The 22,571-nt window shown below is 41.9% G+C and overlaps 1 protein-coding gene across 1 annotated transcript in view; it reads right to left on the reverse strand.

The window, feature by feature from the left end:
- LOC119911022 (leucine-rich repeat and fibronectin type-III domain-containing protein 2) overlaps positions 1-22,153 on the reverse strand; it is a 144,326-nt gene extending 122,173 nt beyond the window's left edge. Inside the window, exon 1 of the mRNA XM_038729920.1 lies at positions 21,454-22,153. The gene's annotated coding sequence lies outside the window, so the exon portion shown is untranslated. The remainder of the gene's footprint in view (positions 1-21,453) is intronic.
- Positions 22,154-22,571: the final 418 nt, after the last annotated feature.

A 22,571-nucleotide genomic window follows, 5' to 3' on the forward strand; every position in this document is an offset into this window, starting at 1 on the left:
GAAAAGTTTCATATCTCTGGATATCAATAATTATCACGTTAAGTATCAAATCGTTATGTCTTCCGAGTTTAAAGGCAGATTTTTCCTCCAGAGTGAAAGTTAAAGAAACCTGATGGTTAATTGTGGTTTAAACTCTTCTTAATGGTCAACACTATACTAGCAAAAAAGTGTTGTTTATGAATGGCAGGGAAGTGTTGAGTAAGGTATAAGCTGAGATCAAGGCGTGCCCCTATAAACCCCAGGCCCAGTTGGAGAAGCTTAACAACAGCTCTGACAAAATAAATTCTGGCATGTTTCATGGCTACTGTCCACCTATGAGCTTCCTGAATCATTCTGTGTTTGCTGAGATCTTCTAATGCAGAGGAGAAGTCAAACTTCCAGCAGTGTAATCCTTAAAGTCTTGGTAGGTTATCATCAAACCAATGCCATACTAACCCTAGTTGACTAGCCTACTATATAGGGCTTTTTTATATAAGACATTTTGACACATCTCAGTAGTAAAAGAGAGTTGTTGTTTGACCAACTTATAGAAGTCATAGTCAAGTTATTTTGGGTACAGCCATTGGTGAGGAACTTTGAAACTGTGCCCTATGAAGCTTGAAGTGGCTATAATCAATATTTAATATGACAACTTATCAAATGACAATGTCAAAACAATGTGACAATGAGAAAATGGTATAGTGAACAGATAATTATCACCTAAATCTGCAGTTCCCCACAGCTTTATGGAGCTTGATATTGATCCCATAGCAGCCTGCCGTTTGGTACTGAGCAGGTAGTGTACAGTGGGTTTTTAGGGGTTTTTCATTGAAAGCAGCTTCCTACTGAAGCTGAAAACAATGCAATAAGAGCAGTGAAAGTGAGATAATGACTGTTGTTTTCCCGTGATAACAGGATCATTTTCTTGTGATCTCAAGATAACAAATCCAAAGCTGAATACAAGGGTTGGCCAGTGAGTTTCTTTAGGATAATTTCAGATTACGTTGCAGTGTTAATGGTTAGCTCAGTTGATAGAGCACAGGATTGCAAGTCTGACTCCTGCTCTCAACAACTTTTTTTTTTAGTCTTTTGTTTTTTATTATCCTCTTCAACAAAAGTGATTCAGGGGAATCCAATCACACTTTTCCTGACGGCTATTTCAAAGGTTCTGAAATAGCTGTCAGGAAATGTGTAATGTTAAATGGATTCCCCTGAATGAGAAGAATTTCCTCTGCCTAAGGTTTTCATTTGTAAGAAATTTATCTTTCATACGTATCATTTTAACTGTGCACTGCCTCAACATTAACTTCATTGCCATTGACTGGCTAATGTTCGGAAGTGAAGGTGGAGGTAAGAGGAAGCAACAGATGGACGCCTTGTGGCTGTGTGTGCTTCAGCTCAGTGCGTTTCTCCACCAGTGTTTTTTAAGGGCTTGCCTGACTAGCTGCTAGTTGAGCATTGTTGAGCGTGTTAGTGGCACAGATAGATTTCGGAAGTAAAAGCTGGACTACAAACGAGCTGTTTTCAGGCAGTTCAGGAGCTGTGTTTTCTCTGGAAGATGGGAACTCCCTTTGACTTGGGCTTTTTAACTTTGCAAACCTATTACATCCACACACAAAAAAAGCAAAAAGCAGAATGTGACCTCTTTAACACTGCAATTTTAATACAAATAATAATTCGTTGGGCCCTACTTTCATGGTAGCCAGATAGTTCGCTGCACTCAGAAAGACTGGTTATGTGGCTCTATTTATTGAAATTAAACCCACACACTGAAATCATTTTTGTTTCCAAGCAGCTCTAATGTGTGCACAACATATATGCCTTTGATTTTTTGTATTTCTCACCTACTCATACTTAAAAGGGAAATCTAAATCATGCAAAAATCCAAATATGAATACAGCTACACAACAAATGCAGAAGATACACACAGTGATGTGCACCCACCTACCTAACTGCATTTATCTCATACACAAACAACTCTTGAATACGCAACTCTTTTTTTTTTTGCTTCTCCTCATTTACCCAAACAGGACAAAGTGATCCATGATTTGGGCACTACCCTTGAATGAGATAATTTGCTGCGCACCTGCCAAAGGCCAAGTTTAATCCATCCCCTTTCCATTTCCACCGTCACCACTAAGTTCCATTAATGCTGGTAATTGAGCTCATTCTGCCTCTGTGAAAACTCATTTGACTTATAATCATAATCTGAGTCATCATTTGATGCGGCACAATATCTGTGGATTCTCTTTGTTGCACTACCACCGCTGGACTCGTTCACTTGAATGGGAGAAAAACGACTTTCTATTTTTTCTTTTCTGTTTTTTTTTTACAAAGCGTACAGCCATTACCGCAGCCATTATAAAGAACACACCAGGCCTGTTTCTCCTATCTTTAAATAATCACACGGAGACAATGTTTACACAAGCACTTCAGACTAATTGAGAGAAAATGTACTTGCCTGTTGATGTAACATCTGTCGCCTGATTCTATGCCGTTAACATTTATGTAAAGCAATCAGGCTATGATAATACAGTCTCACATCCAGCGCAAGGGTAGTATTTTTTTAATGTATAAACTGTTTCCTGCCCCTTCAAGAGCTGTTAAAAATCAAATAACCTTTACATATTTTTTCACCCCCTATGAACATTTTCTGCCACTTAATAAACATAACGTAACACTTTTAAACCAATCTAAAAGGCCATTCTAAGCATTCATAAATGCCAGGGGTATTAAGCACATTAAAGGGTGTCAGAGCAGTCGCTGGGGGAGAGGCAGTGAAAGAAGGGGGCCACTGAGATAGCTGAACATCAGCCTTGTCAGAAGCCAGACTACCACAGCTATCAATTCAGGCCTGGGCACAAAGATGCTGTGTGTTTGCCTGGTCAGGCAGAGCTGGCACTATGTAATGTTTATTAGTCAGTAACAGCTCTCTTTGCAATCTTGTCAGGGGCGAGAGACACAGAGGATGAAGCGGCGGTATCAGGCTTAGGCTGCCAGTGCCACGGCCATGAAAGTACATCCACAGCTTTATTGCTAGCAATCTCCAACCGTGTCACTGTCATCCATGGTGCTGTCTGAGTCCGTTCAACGCTTTGAGCAACATTTGCCCTTATGGGTCTATTGTGGCTTCAGAAAAACACTGCTCTTTGAGAAAGGCTCTTCTAATGACTTTAAAACCCCAGAGAAAGATAACAGTGCAGGCCATCATAATTTTCTTCAGCAGTGAAACTGATACTGAAAATGCATCTATCTATCTATCTATCTATCTATCTATCTATCTATCTATCTGTCTGTCTGTCTGTCTGTCTGTCTGTCTGTCTGTCATGTTTTACTGCCACAGAAGAAAAACATTCCTAATGACTGAAAACTAGCTGTCACTAAGCTGTAGAGAAAAAAAGAAAGAAGAAGAGAAAAAAACATCCTCAGATATTGTTGTATTAAGACTTTGTGTGGGTGTGGTTTGATGTGATTTTATGGACAGTAGCTTTTCTAAAAAAGGTTTTCAGGGTCTTTAAAGGGGCACCGCAGTGATTTAGTCCTGCACTAAGACAGATTTAAATACTAATTTTCCAGATTTTTGGATCCATAGTATTGGTCAATCTCCAAAAGTGCTGGATCCTACACTTCCCATACTGCAACCAATTAGCATCTTTTATTCACACCCTTCCTTTCTAGTAAATGCCTATGTCTTTCAATCTCCACACCCCCAGTCTGTATCATAAAAAACCTCTCAAAGACAAACTTAAGAGCTGAAAGTCCTGTGTTTGTTGACATCTAGTGGTTTTACTTCTCATCTTGCTTCAGTGATGTAGAAGTGTACTCCAGGGTGTGTCAGTACACCGTGACATCACCAAACACAACAGAGCACACCTCGGACTACACACTAACACACTTGCTTTCACCTTTCCCAGTAAAACTCCTATTTTTCTATTCAATGACGTAAAAGAAGTGCTGCCGGGATAACTGGAGAGGAACTTTATTTGATCACCTAGCATGCCATTGTTGCTTTCCCTCTCCCTATCAGTCTGAGACAGCTCTGCACACCATGGTGACTGATGCATGGGGGGGCTCTTCAGCCTCACTGGTGGATGAAAGACTAACTACACAGGCTGGGCTTGACCAAAACTGGCGGGTGCTTTGTTTGCAAGGAGTAGTTGATACCAGAGGGCTGCGCCACATGAAAAAACAGCCTAGTTCTCCTAAAATGAGCTGCATGATGGATGAAGGAGGAACATTGAGTGACACATTTTTTTCACCCGTTGTTTTTCCTGGATGCTGAGTCTCTGTCAGTAAGACAGCTATTGTTGCTACTGAGAGAAGAACCAATTTACTCAAGCAGAAGAATGGAGCAACAGTCTGGGATAATTTGCCTTTTAGTGAGGCTGAATCATGCGGACAAAGCAGAGCTCGGCTCGGGTTCGGCAGGGTATTGTTCACTGATTATTACTGGTATGTTCATAGGGTCATTTCATGGAGAAGAGCTCAGTACTATACAGTGCTCTAGGCTGTTTAAAAAAATCATGTCAAATGAATCATGGGAAGTATGAGGAGACAGTTATTCCAAATGAGCAGTATGATAGATGATGTTATTGCTCAGGTGTGTGTAACAGCTGAATCATGGTACCTAGCGTACAATCATCCTCACACAAAAACTAGCTTATATGATTCACAAAAATCTCATAGTGTCCCACTGTATTACCTCAATTCCCAGCCCAAACGTTCAGGCTCAGGAGCAAGGCAGTGCAGCAACCAAGTTGTTATTTCAACACAGCAGATTTTTCCAAGCAGCTCTCTACTGGTTTCTCAACGGGCACATAAATAATTGAAGTACACAAACATACATACAATACACACATGTATTAAAAGTGGGAACTCCATTACAAAAACAACAAGAAATTCCTTGGAAATTCTTAAAAACGACGTTTTGCAATGTTTTTTACGCCCTTTAGCAGCTCAGTACCTTGTTCAAAATAAAGAGGGAGACAGGTATAGGTGAGGAAAACAAAAGAAAACTAGCAGGGGACCCTACCGGGCTGTTGAGACGGTCTTCATTTGCATTTTAAATTTACTAACATGGAGACAGAAGATAACAGTCACATGACTGATGGAGGTGGCTGAGTCAACCCTCGCACTGGCAAGCTATTGTTAGCTTGCAGGCCTATTTTGAGTTTGTGAGGTTTTTGTTTAGATTACGAGTAGCTGTCAGTTCAACTCCGTTTCATTTTGAGTTTTCAAAGAGTGGTTACATTTACGGATGAAGTCGACAAAATGATGACTCAACACTTTGAACTAGGGAGTAGGTTTGCTTTTAGAAGGGGTGACGATGTTGGTGGGGTGATGGGTGGCTCCAACAACCGTCGTAAGGCAGTATGTAGCGGGAGAACCCAGGCCCAGTAACTGCAGTTCTCACAGGAAGTGCTGAGCAGTGCGGTAGGTTATAGACTACTAATATAGTTTACCACTAGTAGGCTACAATATAAATTCCATTTGGACAAAACAGCCGATTCAGTCATTAAATTATTGTGCAAGAAAAATTTGTTAATGCCAAGTACTAACTTGTCATAATCATAACCATTCATACAGAACAATAAGTTCAACGTTTTAAAGGTTTCCTGATTGGGACGTCACTTTGTGTTGTAGTGGCGGGGACATAAGGGCTCAGATTAGGGTTGTGACGACATTTGGGTCATGAGAATAAGATGAGAACATATTTTAACAGTATTTTGAACAAGTATTCACTGCTGAAATATATGGGTCTGGTTCGTCCCCCAGAAGACTTTGAGAATTAAACATTTAATTTCTGCACCAATTTATGGTGGAAATGTCTTTATTTATATGAAGGGAAACAAAATTAATGTGGCAGGAGACAATTCAAAATATAATATTAAGTAATCAGCAGCTTGTTGTTTTAGCTTAAGATACTTTTTTGGACAATGCAGATTTGTTTCTTCTATACTTCAACTGCATTGCAATTTTTTTTTTATTGTGCATTCGTTCATTTGTTATTTAACATTTCTTGTTGCTGGTGTTCAGAACATTTTTAACAAAACCTTTCAAAAAGTGATGGAGACATTCTGATTCTGATCTGTCCCCCGCATCCCCAGTGAAAATGACACCTATCTGTCAATCATTTTAAATGTCCCGCCCCATCCAGCCTGTGATTGGTCGGTTCATCAAAACTGACATTGACAAGCTACTTTTTGTAGCTGCTTGAAAGGCACCCGAGCTTCTCTTCTCCCTCGTCTCTCTCCACCGACAGACATTAGCAGGCAGGCGTGAACGTGAACAGGTGAGCGCTACGCATAGTGCCCAGAGAACCTGATATGGAGAGGGCAGAGGAGAGTACCGGCAGCCTGTGAGAAGTGCCTGTACACAAGAAAAAGTCCCGGCACACCAAAGAGTAAAATGTCGAGGTGTCAGTACTGCGTACCAGTGCGTCCTGCCCCACTTCAAGCACTGACATTTTCATTAAACTGGATCCCAGCAGCAATGAAATGATCAGTCCGCTCCAACTGAGAAGCGGCCCTTAAGAAGTGCTACCAAACACCTCACTGCTGAGCATGTAGCACCAGAGATGTTGCCGTACATCACAGAAAGGATCTCAGATCGCAGATATTGACTGTCTGTGGCCACAACATGTCAGTTGTTACATAGAAGTCTGACCACTTCTAAACTGTTGCATTTACAGTTTTTCTCAGTCGCTTTAGTGCATTTCTCAGATCAGAATTGAAATTCTCAAAACTACAACCCCCACATCATCACTTGTGCGCATCATAAAGCAATTTCTCGTTGTTTTGAACAAACTGCAAATGCTTTGACACATTGAAGCAAAGGAATATGTACAATTGTCTGCTGTTTCCTACATTATCAAGTGCTTATGTCATGCTGATCACAATGTATTTTACCCATTCTCTGTTAAATAGTCTTACACCCCAAAACATCTAGGCAATAGTTTATTGTATAAGTCACTACATGCAAAATGGCTGAACATGTTGTCAAAATCAAAGTTACATAAAGTCAAATTTTATCGTTTTTCTTCGCATTCAAGTATACAGCTTGTTTAGTATGGTGCATAGACAAAATAAGAATAGACAACAACAAATCACAACATACTACAGTAGCAGCACAGCCCTCATCCAACACAGTGAACAGTAACAATACACAGTGAGCAGTCAATATATAATATATATGCCAATATATATATTAAAAAAGGTCTTTCCACACTGGAAGCGACACTCCAGTAGTCGCCTGGCCCAGCGGTGTCGCTCTGTGGTGTTGCTCCGCGCGGAGGGTATGTTCGAAACGGAAGGCAGTTGCCTCGCTGCCTCGATACCGTAATAGACAGCTGCCTCAGAAGGCATCACCTTCAAATGAAGGCAGCTCTGTCTACATTAGTTTCGAACAGCCTTCTAGGGCAGCACTTACGGTAACGTGTGACGTCAGCACGCTGTCTTGCGTCTCTTCTGGCTGTCAGAAGAGCCGATAGCCTTAGCATCAGCTTACTAGCTATTGTAAAGCCAAACGGCTAACAAACGCCTCAGAAATCATACTGAACAAACTTGGTTGGTTATAGTAATATTACAGTTCAGTGTTTCTTGCTAGATTTCAAAAATCGAAGCGAGAAAACTACTAAAAACATTTAAAAATGTATATTTGTGTACAAATTCGTTTGTCTGCCATCTTGACCAGTTTTCGAAAGCTCCAGCGGCTGCACCCGCGCTGCTTTATGGGTAATAGTCATTATAAAGTCAGCACTGATACTGCCTTCAAAACTGGCCATTACTGGGGCAGCTTGAAGGCATCTCAGGAGACAGGAAGAGATCGTTTGAGCCGTTTCGAACAGCACGTGGAGAAATATTGTCAATTTTGTTGGATAAAGCCTACCGTACACAGTACAAGTGAACCACCGCATCTCAACGACTGAGACAACTCAATGTTTTCACTCTGTTATGTTAGTATCTTCTCCCTGAACCCCCTTCCCCCGAGCAAGTAAGGGGGTTCAGGGGCTTGCTCAAGGCCTCCTTCGGCACCTACCAGTCTACGCTCCGCTACTCTGGTCCAAGCTGGATTCAAACCGGCGAACCTCCAGTTTGCAGCCTAATCCTTACAGACTGAGCCACTGCAGCCCCCTTCCGCCCCCTTCCGCCCTGACTGTCTCTCCCACATATCTGCGTTCTCTGACATTTGCAGAATAACAATTTGAGATGTAATATTATGAGATCTAATGAGAATGAAGTCATTATATTTTAACAAAATCTACCTGCCCCTCCGCTGTGCATTACCCTGCGTTATTGCTCTGCTGATATGGTAGTAGGCTGCTACCCACTTTAGACCGTCTGACAGACACAGAGCCCGTCTGGGACTGTACTGGATGAGACGAGCTCAATGCTGTTCATCAGAGGTAGAAAACCGAAACTGAAAACACTTGTGATCAGACAGAAATATCACCACACATCCACACAAGTGTTCACTTCCGCACCTCTGATAAAGTTCATCTCACAGCCGCTTCAGAGGGAATTAAGCATCCTGGAGAAGACAGACAGTCAAACAGAGCAAAGTGTCTCTGAGGAGGGGGACAGAGACAGCAGAGAGAGCGACAGGTGTCTGTGTCGCGGTCAGGTGTGTCCTGTTATTCTCTCACTACTTTGTGGCGACTGTTAACCGTTTGTGTAGCAAGTACATTGACTAGACGCTGATCGCCAAAATTTATATTTAAATGTTTTGATTACAATTTTGCTCGGGACAAATTAGTAGTAGTTGACAAGCCCTGAAGCTGTGAGCAATGCGCTCTCTCTCTCTAAAAGTAGTAGTATTGCGAGTAGCACTTAGAAGAGCTGCGAGACAGGCTGGAAAATATTTTTTATGTTGTTGCTGAGTTACATTTGGGGCTACTGTCAAAACATTCTGGTCTAAATCCACGGAAAAATGACGTGACAACGCTGTCCCCAGCGTCCCCAGTGTAAATCACCCCACCTCCCTGCTCCCTCCCTACAGGTTGAGCTACTCATGCTTACGGCTTCACCTCCACTCTCCTCCTGCTCTCTCTCTCACTTAGTCACTTGCTAATACAGCCTCCTTCTCTGCCTGTCAGCGGCCACAGCTCTCCTTTACTCCTTCAGGTGCCTGTGCCTGCTCTACACAGGGTACTGCAGCTGATGCTGAAGCTACTGCAGCCCCGGTAGCAAACATAGCTGTTGTTTTCGCGTATTTGGCGGCCTCTGTCTGAAGATTTATTTTGAGGGGGTGGGGGCTAGTAAGAGATGTGATGTGATCAGTGTCAGTACAGAAAATTACCCAATGCTCGTTGGCCCATTTTTTAAAGAGGTGGTATTGTGCTCATTTTCAGGTTCAAATCTTAATTAGGGTTTGGACCAGAACAGGTTTACATGGTTTAGTTTTCAAAAAACACCATATTTTTATCATACTGCACGTAGCTTGTCGTCATAGCGACGCCACACACAGCTGCCGCAACGGTAATGTTCAATGCTCCACACACACCAGCGATCCACACAGCTTTCTCTTTTTTAAGTTAAAACGTTTCCACATTCCTCAGAATGAGGATAAGCGGTATGAAAACCTTCCAGCTGTGTTTTCCTCTGCCGTTGTTGCTGCAGCGGTCTGTGTGACGGCGGGAGCAGAGGGCTCTGTGAGCGGGCGGCTGGCCGGCCTCACACGCTACTCCCACGTGTTGGCACAGGCTTCCCCCGCCGCCACTTGCGGAGCTCCTCAATTCTGAAAATATTCAAGCATTTTTTTTCGCCATCACTTCTCGTAACACTGTCAATATTCGAAATCTACACAGCTGATTTCACCTCAAAACTTCTCAGAAGTGGATTTAGTGATGAAATTCCATACGAAAACTGTAAAACTTTCTGTTGCTGTCCTCTGTCTGGCGCACGCAATGATGATGCAGTGAATAGTGAATATTCTCTCTGACCAATCAGCAGTCTGTTGTGTTTTCACTTTACATTTTAGTATCCCTCAGCTCGCTTTGAACCTCGACGGAGGTGATACGAAAAAAAGTACCTGGAAGCAGGTACAGGTGCAACATTTCTACAATGGAAACCCAATCAAAGGTGAGTCGAGCCAAAGGGCGTCCGCTCAGACTAGCTTGGTTTGAGGGCGTGCCTGACCCCGCTAGCTGCTTGGCAAGCTTTGTGACGTGTTTTCATTGTGACGTCACAAGTAAAGGAAGTGAAGGGCTGGACTACAACCCAGCTGTTCAGGCGGTTCAGAGCAGAGCTTTCTGCGGGAGATGGGAACTCCCTTTGGGCTGGACTTTGGGCTTTTTCACTTTGTAAACCTGTTACATGCACAAAAAATATATATAACTCAATAAAGGAGAGTGGAAAAGCCAAAAAGCATAATACCACCTCTTTAAAAAACAGTTATATAAATAAAGATTACCAATCCAGCCGTGTTTGCAGGTAATCCACTATGTTGGGCTGTTTGTTTGATCTGTTTCGATGCACTTACTGTTTTGCAAATGTTAGGGTGATTTGAAAAATGCACCAAAGTGGGTGAGAAAAACTGTAAAGAAGAGTCCATAGCTTCCATTGTTAAATATTCATAAGGTGACTCTTTGTCAAAACAATTTGTTTATATTATCTTTCTCGTCATCAGTGTGTGAGAGGCCCTGTCTGTCTCATCGTGCCTCCATTCAGCACCCACTTCATACGAGCAACAAATTGAGGCTTTGTTGCCACTGTTGACATCTAAAGGATAGCGTGCTGTGGGATTATATGGGCTCAATGCCTGAGGCTGTGTGGCATTTTTTGTCTTTCTTTTTTTACTGTGTTTGCTTCACCAGCAAAACATGAAACTAAGATTTTTTGATTTTTTTTTTCTGGCAGCGATTGTCTCTTGGGAGCACAACTCAACATCTCAATTCACAGTAACAATTCACAGCCATCACCGCATAGTGTTCATCAAATGGGATTAGCAGGGGTACAGTGGGCATTCACTGTCGCGCATTCCACTCAGGCACTGAATGGTTTTTGCTGGGGGTTGATTTTGTAGTTACAGTGTCAGTGATACCTGCTGTTTTGTGTTGGAATTTGCAGGTTCACAAAATGATCATCTGAGGCACACATCACTACCCTTTTTAGCTCTCACCTATATTTTCTATTTTTGGCAGTTTTCCCTGCATCCCAGGATATGCTTGCCAGCAGCTTATTATAGCTAATTACAGCACAATTACACCACTTCATGTAATCATGTGGAACACGGGCCACGCAGTGTTACAGTTAAAGGGAAGGGCACCGACATAATGACTGTATTCACACTAAAGGAACTATATGGACTAATTCCTACCCAGAAACAGCTGAGCCTATCACATTGATGCAAGACAACGATAGCGCAACAAAGGAAGGGAGCTTCTCCAGGAAATTATATTGTCTGCAGCCAAAGGTGCCAGATGGTGTTTTTCAGTTAATTACTGAATAATTACCTATAATTAAATAATAAAAGCAATAATAGTTTGCTGAAGCCATTAATATGACAGCATCAGTCCAACATTAATTCAGTCTTAATTGTACTGTATCACACATCATAGATAGATGAACAAATTCTAAGCAGAGAGACTTTAAGTCCAAAACAGGACTGGTACAGAGACGTCTGTACAACTTCTGAGACTAAGACACTAGCTGTGCCCCAAATCTGTACTACACTCTAATCTTATACACAGTATGTATACATACTAATTATCATAGCACAGGGTTTTAGCAGTTGCTAATACAAAAATATCAATACACTTGCTTTTTATTAACAGGAATTGATAAAGTGAGGTGTCCATCAAATAGCAGCTTTGGAATGTTCCCGCCAATTAAACTTCAAAAACAGACAGCAACATTATTTTTCTAAGATTTAATATGTATTTTTATTTTCTGTTAATATATTTTATATTTTAATTGATGAATATTGTCCACTAACAGCACACTTCATAATCAAAAAAGTATAGCTGTTGCTTCGGCTACAGCTAATGGGAATCTTCATAAATAAATCTGCTTTCAGTATACTTTATTTTGTCTAGTGTGAACACATTACACATTAAACCTTCTTGCAATCAATACATGGATTTGGGTCACAGCCACAGTCTCACTTGAGTGTTGCTGGGCTCAAAATTACCTGACAGACATGGTCAGTGAAATACAACGTGGGGAAAATACCAAACTGTTGGAGCACTGCTTACACGGGTCGTAGTTTGGTCGCAAAACAGAGCCCAGCTTATTGAAGCTCTATTTGTCATTGTGAACAAAACCAGTGTGAAACTGCTAAAAGTTGACGTCTAAAGTTTTGTGGATCGTTAGCATTTGTGATAAAGTAGATGTAATAATTGGCCAGAGTCTTTTGTCAGATTGAACGTCTGTGGTAACCGACATCAACAGGATTTATCTTGTTGTGATAGCACTGTGTGAAGAGATGTACGTGGCAGTGTTATAGTCCTTCAACCATTCTAGAAGAATGTGAGGATTTTAGCATTTAGATAAAGAGTTACAGACATGTGAAAAGTAGAGTAACATGTTGTAGTCTACTGATGCAAATGATGCAAATCATACAGATGCAAGTTGTATGTTGGTTCCCTTAACAATGTAAACCGTGTATCTTTAAACTTAACTTTCAACCACATTCAAAACATCTAACTGCGTTGGTGTGTGTGTCCATGTGCTTTAACTACCACAGAGAGTTCCACAGTGGAAAACATCTCAGTCTGATCCCTGTGAAATTTCTCTCAATTGAATGACCAATAAGCAAGCAAAAGGAAAGGTTGCTGTTTAAATGTAATGCAGAGGGAACACTGTGTGCATACAGTAGGCGCATGCTGACAAGGAGATGTAAACTCAGTGCTGTGAGATAAGGACAGCGCTTTGCAAAGAGCCCATCAACAGAGCAATCATCAGGGAGGACCCCAAAGAAGCAGCGTGAGATTAAAAGACCTGCTATCAATTTATCAAAGACGCTGCTGAGAGGAAACTTCAAGTCTGAAGCAGAATCGGGACATTTTCTGCCTAATGACTGCAATTTATAACGAAGCATGGACAACTCGGAAATTGAAATCTTGAGAGCCAGTTATAATGAGCACTTAAAACTGTACCCTTGAGAATTTTACTTGTTGATGGTGCTAGCGATTCTGCACCGAAATATGTCAATATCGGCAGGAGAATTCCGGTCAGAAAGAACCACTGAAATCCACAGCCTAACCCGAGGAGCACATGGCGTAGCGCATGTCAAACGGGGTTTAAGGTGGATTTGAAACGGTGAGAATCAAACCAAGGCAGAAGGCTAACATGGAAAGAATAATGTTGCTTTTCCAGCACAGTCAGGGTTTTCAGCATCCAGTGAGCTCAACAGCTTTGTCATAGCAAGACATCATTTCATTTCTACCTTTTTCATTTCCCGCTGCGACAACCCCTGCAGCAGAACAAAGACAGTCACCTGGATGTAGTGGCTATTGACCTTTTGGACCCAAAAGACTCTCGCTGTCTTAACATAAAAATTCCATGAATAATAAGCCGGACTGCTCAGTTTTTTGATCACAGAACCTTCATCCAGACAGTGTGTTTTACTCCTGTTTGCCATCGACAGTGACTCATTGCTTCTGTCTTGTGGGTTTTTTTTTCGCCACTATTTCTTTATTTTGCTAAGGGGCTTAGGAAGATAAGCTTTTCCAGCCCCGCTCTAAATTACAGCTTCTTCACAGTGGCGACATCCCCAGCCGAGCTTGAATGTTATCACTCCACAGCGGCACGAGGAGCTCTCCATTTTAGATCTCTGCGGCTAAACAGTTTTTGTTGCTAACCTTGGGGCCCACCGCACATCAGCGAGTAAGAAGAGGCAGCCTATCAGAGCTGCTGTCATGCTCTCAGTGATAACTTCAGCAGTGGGAAAAGGTGCGGGTGGTTATGTGGGAGCATTAGATTATGTTTGGAAAATTAAGAGTACCCGCCAACTGTACATAAATATAGAAGTCACATTAATGCATGACATTAAAATACTGTAAACATGGATAAGTAAGTGTCCAAATGTGTGTATGTGTGCATAAATGACTGCAGTGTGTCAAGTAACAGAACTACAATATGTGTTACCCACATGTGCAATATCTGCCCGAGTATATTAATGGTCACGCCAGTTTCTCGCAACCCAACGGAACATAAAGACAGTTCAGTGTCATCCAGATGGTTCTGTGTCTGTGCAGCACTGGATATATACATTATTTCCAGTTGTGTTGATTCAAACAGGAGGCCATGCTGCATAGTAAGCATAAAAGCATCTGCAGATTAAAACAAATCTATATTTCAAGGTGTGATCATTTATGTACTGTATCTCTAAACTGAGTTAAATTAAGTTGAGAGGGGATTTCATTTTAAATGTCTAGCTTAGAACCTGTTTCACACGACGTTTGACCATTGTTTGTCTAATGCTGTTGTTTTAACAGCATTAGACAAACAATGGTCAAACGACGTAAAGGTCCAAAACCCTTTTACAGGTCAACCAAATTTAGCCCAGGTTTCACCTGGGTCTGGACACCCTTTGACCCAGAAATGACACCATTGATGCAACACAAGACTAAAATAACACAGTGGCAGCTAATAAAATTTGCAATAGAATTTTGTCAAACTTCCACTCACAAGTAAAACTCAACACCATCTGAAAATCCAGTGGTTTAACTTCTCACTTCACTGCAGCATACTTCAGGATGTGTCAGGACGCCGTCACATCACTGTTCGGCATGTTTACAGTTGCAACAGAGCACACCTATTACAATACCCAATGATACTCGCGAGTGACTCTGGGTTTGAAACATTACTTTTCAGCCTCGTTTAAAATTTTTCCTACTAATCTTCTGAGTGAGCTGATCTGCTACTTAGTGGACCTTGAGTTGGGATTGTTTTGACAAGCTGTGAAGGTGTTTAAATACCAGGTAGTATGGAATCAAAGAAAACAAGTAACGAGAAGGCAAGCAGCTGTTACTATCAGAAATTGTGTCCTGTATCAGGGCTAATCGCTGCCAGTTAGCATGTTGCCAGACCCTGACATGATGACATGTCACTTCTCTCCTCAGAGGCTGTGAACCATGGAGCCTCTGAGCAGTAAATTACTGTAACAGGTTGGGGTACATTACAACACAAGTTTGTTGATGGAAAGCCATGTCACAGCCAACTAGGGTGTGTGATTTGAGTATAATGCACTGAGGGACAGGCATTTGAAACTCACCTTTTTATTAGTTTCAGGAATCTTATATCCAATTTTTGATCAAATTATTCATCACACAAATGGTATCACCTTTGTAAATTAAAGCCTTGGACTCTGAACATTTGTTATATTCCTCACATGTACTTGTCATGACCCCCCATAAAGCATATTTTTGTCCTGTATGATATACTGAACATCACACAACTGCCCTGTGCTCTCTCTTTTCAGCTACACTGAACGCTCTGTGAGCAGCGAAAGCCTAAACTCGGAGGCATTTAAAATGTAAAGGTTTGTTGGAATACAGTAGCTTGAGTGGGCTGGAGCTGCTGACTGTGATGAATGAACCCGCCATTAAATGACAGTGTACTCAAAAGTGCAACAACAACAACAATATCAGAGAATTCATGTGGGAGAGGAGAAAGTGGTGACAGTAAAATTAGAATGTCAGCTCTCCACGCTCACAGGCCTATTGAATCTCTAAATAAAACAAAAGAAAGAATGTGAAACATGATGGGGGGGGGGGGTTAGCCTTTGTAATCTGACTCATGGTATAATTTTTTTTAATGTATTTAAAGTGCTTAGAGTTTGAGTCATGCCTCAGACACACTGTCGCCCATACTGGCTCCGTAATTATTGCACCAGAAAACGTCTTCCCACTGACTTGAAGTGCTCTGAAGTCTCACATCCATAGCTGCAGCTGTATCACTGCGTCCCCATGGTGATATTGGTCAGTCAGCAGTGACATCTTAATGTTCCGACTAGTGTTTCACAAAGGAAGAGAGCCGTCGCCTATGCAAACTCCCCGAGGTTCTCTCCATTGCTCCACAGCGGCCCTGCCCTCAAAGTCTGCGGCTCACTTTGATATACTCAAAGAGTCAAGTGCTTCCTGCTGAGGCTACTGGGAAAAGCCACGTCACAGCACAGCCGGGGCAGCGTGGCAGTGCAGCACAGGCAGGTGAACTAACACCAGCCTTTGTAAGATAGCTGCTACCCCAAGGCAAGGGACCTAAGAAAGTGTATTCTTATTTGCTGTTTCATCAATCGTTTTTGGCGTTTACTTAGAGAGTCATTTCTAAACTATCATCAGTCATTTCTAAACTATGAGAGCTTATGCAATAACATGGTTTATTATCAATCTGTAGTACCCTGTTTATCACTTTTTACCACCTACTGTGTGTGAGTGGGTCCACCATGCACAGAGAAGGGAAATTGTCTAGTATATCTTCCTGTATATTTAGGTTCCTAAAATAAATAATAGGCTAATATTAAAGCACTTTGCAAAGTAATTTGTACAGCAAACCATTGACTGTCCACTATAAGTTAGGATTTTATTTGTTTCTTGAAGGAGAAGTATTAAAAACACACTTTAAGGGTGAATACTTTTTCTTTTTATTTATTGTCCCGTGCTTCATATTTTCTATTTGAACTGAAATTTATTGATAGTAGCCTATGTTTTTGTACTTAAACATGTGTACCGTACCCTCCCACCCCATAAATAGCGTTCCCCGAAAGCCAGGGTGTAATTTCAACCTTGCTTAAAGGGTCAAAACTCCAGCTACTTCTGTAGTATTAAGGCACTCAATGCGTCACCCGCAAGACAGTAGCACCACGTCAAAGTTTCACAGAGAAATTTTTGAATGATGTGATGCATCAACTATCTCAAGAACTTTTAAAGGAATCTGTGACATGGGTGGGAGGATGAGGATTTCTTTTTAGGGATTTTTGTCTTAGTGAGGATAGTACAGCTGAAGATGCGGGAGAGAGAGATGGGAAGGCAGAGAGCAACCGAGCTGCGGGTCAAATTTGAACCCGGGCCGCTGTGGTAGGGACTTACAGCCCTGGTACATGGTGCACGTGCTCGTGCAAGTGAGCTATCCAAGGCCCCCAGAGCTGAGGATTTCTTAAGGGTAAGGTTACAAAGGAAAAAGCAGCTCTCTAGATCCACAACTCTCAATGACCAACAAAACCGCATTTTGTCCATTGCTGCAAATGTATCAGCTCCGTCCAAACAGTTGATTTCTCTAAACGCTGCATGATGTGTCAGCGTCGCTCTGCAAATATGCTTTGTGACAGCAGCTGAGCTGTAGTCACCAGGCATGGATGTAAACAAAGGACCAACTCAGTGACAAAAGGAGCGTTGATTAAATCCATTAGGGATATGTCTCCCTCTAATGCATGGCAATTTGAGGTGAATAAGCACATGACCATGTCCCGCCGCTACGCTCGGTTCCCAATGAGTGCTTTATTGTGTATGTAAGAATATACATGAGATCAAACGCATCTGACCGTCTGCATATAGGCTCCTCCAAGCTTCTCTTCTGGATTTTTTTATTTATTTGTTGAGTTTTCTGTGCACCCTGCTTGTTCTGCTGGCATAGGTGAGCGAATGAAGCCATAAGGGAGAGTTTTCTGGAAAGGAACCAAGCTCTAGTTTTCTCCTCACAGCAGACTTGGAGAGATTGTTGTGCTGAGACAGCTGGTTGCGAGAGGGTTTAAGGCTAAATTATCAAGTTATTTCCCAATTCATTTTTTTACTTCAATTGCCTTCTGTCCAGGCTATTCCATCTGAACCAGAACTGAGCAGGAATTGATCCCCTCTCTGTTTTTTCACTAGGTGTGAAACAGAGTAGTCCTCCCGTTACCCGTTCCTCCCACCTCTCTCTCATAATTTCCCTCTCAAAAAAAAGCAACTTTCTAACATTCTCTGGGAGTCTTCTGTGCATGTCGAGCTTTTCCCCAAGGTAAAACTGGCCTACTTCTGAGTGCATCCTCAGCATCCATCTGCCGCACCCATAAATTGCATTGGCCTGCGATTACAGGTTATCTCATCTGTCAAAGCACCCCTATCAATTTCCCAGAGCACTCTCAACAGAAGGAATTAACCCCCCAGCATTCGGCACCAAGCACTGACAGACAATAACTGCTAGTGATATCAACATATCAGATGCTCTGTTGACGGTTGTTGTGACTGTTCACAATGAGAAACTAAGGATCTGAATAATAATGAATACAAACGGAATAAAAATGAATTGAACAGTTCCTGCTCTTGTTGTTGTTTGGCTAGAATAGCGGGATTATTTAGATTAAAAGGGCAATAAACTGCATTCAGCAAGCCAGAAGCTAAAAAGGGAATAGGTGAATCTAATTGGGCTGCTATGTAGCCAAGAGGTAATAACATTTAAAATCTTTGTGAGTTAGGCATAGAGCAAAAAAGATCATTTTGCGATGGTTGTTCTTATCAGGTGATGATAAGCACAGAAAGAAAATTTCATTTGAAAAATCAGTATGTATGTATTACATTAAAGGAGATATTTTAGTATATGGGGAACTGATTTTAAAGGGGAACAGCAACTAAGTATTGTACATCCAAATATTTGGGGGACAAAAAGGGAGACATTACAAAACGAATTTAGGGAACAGATGCCTAGATCCTGACTTTTAGTATAGCTCAAGCTCCTATATAACTGGATCCCGTAATGCAACCCAATACCATCGTTCAGTAGAGAATAACTGCCTGTGGGGCTAGGACATTATAGACCTTATAGAATTTTGATTGAGTGCAATGACCCTCAATAATGTTTTTCTATGACTGTATAGGGTTTGTGTTCTTTACTGTTCATGACAGGTGTGCTGTGACAGGACATAAAATCAATCATCTTCGACAACTGCCTTTCCCTTTAGATGAACACTGCTGGTTTTACTGCAGAAAACCCTCATCATAAAAAGCTTTTCTACTTACTGTACAAAAGTGAACACCCTGTGTAAGTGTCATTTCACATAAACCAGTACCACTCTAGGCTTCTCAAGTCCCTTATAAGTACAAAGTTTTACCCCATAAGGAGGCCTACTTTACAACATACACAGTAAAATATAGGCTGTTTGTTCTGCAGTACAGACACCAATGTTCCCAGCAGTTATTTAGGAAGTCTGTAGTTTGACTATCCTCATTTTATGTTATTGTCTATACCCCTCCAGTGTCAGCAGTGTATAGTACGTTTCATAATAAGCAGTATATGTAAGTTTGAAAAAAACAAATCAGCATATTATTAATTTTAAAGTCCCTGAAAACACATTTTGTTTATGAGGATCTTACTATGAGTGATTGGATCATACATGGACAAAACGTTTTATTTCAAGTTGGAGTTGTTTTGGTTATTTCATATGGAAGATTTCTGCATTTGTGTGTTTGTCTCAGCTCTTCTTACTGGATGAAGGAAGGAGTCGGTTAGAAAATGTGACGTCATGTACTCCTGTGCACCAATCAGGATTTTGCAACATTTGAAGACTGTGATGCAGACTCTGATGACAGTTAGGGGTTGTTTGGTTGGTTTCATCTGTTCAAACCACACCCATACAGCCCCGATGAAGCAGATTAGCTGAGGTTTTGAATGTTAAACTATGAAAAATTATGAAAACCAACAACTTTATTTAATTGTTGTATGTTTAGCTGCCATGACATTTTACAATAATAATCTATCAAATTACAATGTGAAAACCATGAGACACTTTCAAAGAATTATCATCTGCAGCTCACCTGAGCATGCTTAAAAATTAGAGACTAGCTGGCACAGTGGAGCATTTAGCAGCGAAAGAGGAGCCCCAGATACAGATAACACCCCAGGAGCTTGTAGAGACCAAAAACAGAGCTAAAAAGAGGGAATATTGGACTTACATTCATCAGGCGGACACAAACACAACTCCAAATGAATGGTAATGTTGCTCTGTAACTTTTTTCTAAATAAGCAACTGTTAACAAGTTCACCATGAAACGATGATATGAGATGACAGTATCAGTTATTGCATGGAGGTGATATGTGAAGAAATAGTCTAGTTTTCAGATACTTGTTGTGTTGAAATTGTGCACTGAACTGAAAAAAAAAATGAAGATTAAGGCTCTTTCTTCTTCTTTTAGAAGCTGTTTTTGGTCTACCCACAGACTTTCATGGTAGACTTGGACAGTGTGATTGACCGCAATCAATTACAGTGGCTATGGCAATAAATAGCAAGGCTTGGATATAGAATGCACTTCAGTCAGTGAGTCATTTTGTGTCAGAAAAATTCTGTTTTCATGAATAAAACACAGTTGAATCCCTCCAGTAAACTAACGGGCTTTGCTCAGGAAAACCTCCACACTCTGCATTCTTTAGACAAATCCTTTATAGTGTGATTTTTAGGAGAATACCAGCCATTCAAATGTCGATAAATGCCCCACTGTGGGAGTTAAAACGTTCCCTCCTACTGCAGTCCCATACTTCTCTGCGCTGTCCATGGTGCTGAACAGCCTTATCTGGCCGAGCGGCACTTTCTACCTCCACACTCGGATTTCTTATTGAGATCAGCAAACGCCATGCTACCACTTGTAATCCACAAGAGGGTGGTGATTACAGTGGGTGGTGACGTTACACTGCTGCCCATGGTGCCCCACGGCGGCCATCTATCCCTTAACCAGACACACACGCGCGTATGCGCACACGCACGCACAACCCACATTTTTCTCAAGACGTGAAGTGACTGCTAGTTTAATAAAATAGCCTAATTAGCACATAAAAAACACGCGCGCACACAGCAACCCATTCCTGCAACTTAAAGGGAGTTTAATAAACGTTGTAACCTACTGTAATCACAAGGGAACATTTTGGAAAAGAGTAGGCTAATCTCTCTCTCTCTCTCTCTCTCTCTCTCTCTCTCTCTCTCTCTCTCTCTCTCTCTCTCTCAAACACACACACACACACACACACACAAAACAACACACCCATTGGCAGACCCACAATACGCACACTTTTATACACACCCGGGATTGGTATGCGTCGGGCACAACTATCCAACCTCTCGGTTGTTGTTTTTTTTTGTATCCATGCAAGGCTGCAACCTTTCGCACGTATGTAACATTACAAAATGAAACAGCTGTAAATGAAAACGTCAATCGCATGTAGCCCCACGGCACTGAATAGATTCCCACCGATCGGGTTACTTTCTGGGTATAACTGTAATTGCCCGAGATTGCGAGCCTCACTTCGTTAAAACACTGGCTCTCATTTTAGGCAATACAATTCCAGAGCTTGTGAAACATTAGTGATGACCTCAGAAACAATATATTGCAAGCGGTGACAATTTTGCAGGCAGGACGGTTAGACGTGAACTGTAACCAAAAAAATCTATCACATTTAGATTTAAAATGCAGTGTAGGCTAATCAACTACTAACTGCTCATCTAACCTGGGAGGAGTGCGTGGCAGTCAGAACTCTTCCACGTATCAGATAATGTGAGGTGATTTCTTACCTTCAGAGAGGGAAAGTATCCATTGTGTGCCACCGCACGCTCTACACAGTATATTCTGTTTCTCTGGTTCGAGGCTACAGCCGCTCCCTTCCCATTCATCCACTAATTCCAGGAGACGAACTGCAAAACCAGCAGCACAGTCAGCCGCATGTCGCTTCTTCTCTCGCACTCCTCTCCTTGACTGGGTTTCCCACCAGCAGATGCTCTGGAAACCTGCGCTTTTGCCGGGAGCCAAGCTGCGACGAAGAGCTTCACAGCATATTTGTAGTTTCCCCTTCAAGTAAAAATAACCAGCTCGCTGCTGTGTGGGCTCCTCTATGTAGGCTATTTCCAGAGGGTTGCTACATGGCACAGGCGTTCTTCTATTCCTCCCCGCGGGTTGTATGGTTAGGCTACTTGACAGTAAAATCACAACATGTCCTTGTAATTGTTTGCTTCTCTTTGGCTCCTAAAAGCGCATCCAAGATGAAAAGTTAAAGAAAAGGTGAACATAGCACATCCAAAAGAAAGTTTTTTGTTTGTTTGTTTACAATAATTAAGGAGATATATTGTTTGAGCGAGATGGAGAGGTGCGACCCTCGGTGCGAAGTCTCTGCGCCAGAAAGACTGCAATGGAGCGGCGGATAACCCTAGATGGCACAAACACCATGAAGTATCACAGAGCCCACCGGGCGGAGAGGCAGAGAGGGGCAGAGGCCGGCAGGCCCGCTAGAACTACAGTACCTTTACACAAACAGACACTGCAGCGAGACTGTGGCGATGAATATGCGTAAAGAGCCCCTTTGGCACGGTCCGCACACACCGTACCGTGTTGTCTGCAGGAGATTAAGGGCAGACCACAGATTAGTGTGTGCTTAGAGGTGTTGAGCGTTCACAGCAACAAAGTAGCCTATAATGACAGTGGGCAACTTAAATCTCATATTACTGGTCCTGTTCCGTAAAAATCGATCTATAGAAGCTTTGTTGTTTAATACCAAAACTGCCGGGCGCGTCCTGTTTGACCTTCAAATATCACGGGAACTCACTTCCGTGTTGGTTCACTGACACAGTGAGGGATACAACTCCTGAGTAGTAAACCGATTAAGGAACAACAACAACGAATTTGGAACTAACTGATC

Source organism: Micropterus salmoides, unplaced genomic scaffold (assembly GCF_014851395.1).
Source record: "Micropterus salmoides isolate LMB-PRFRI ecotype aquatic unplaced genomic scaffold, ASM1485139v1 Ms_hic_scaffold_19, whole genome shotgun sequence".
NCBI classification, from domain to species: domain Eukaryota; kingdom Metazoa; phylum Chordata; class Actinopteri; order Centrarchiformes; family Centrarchidae; genus Micropterus; species Micropterus salmoides.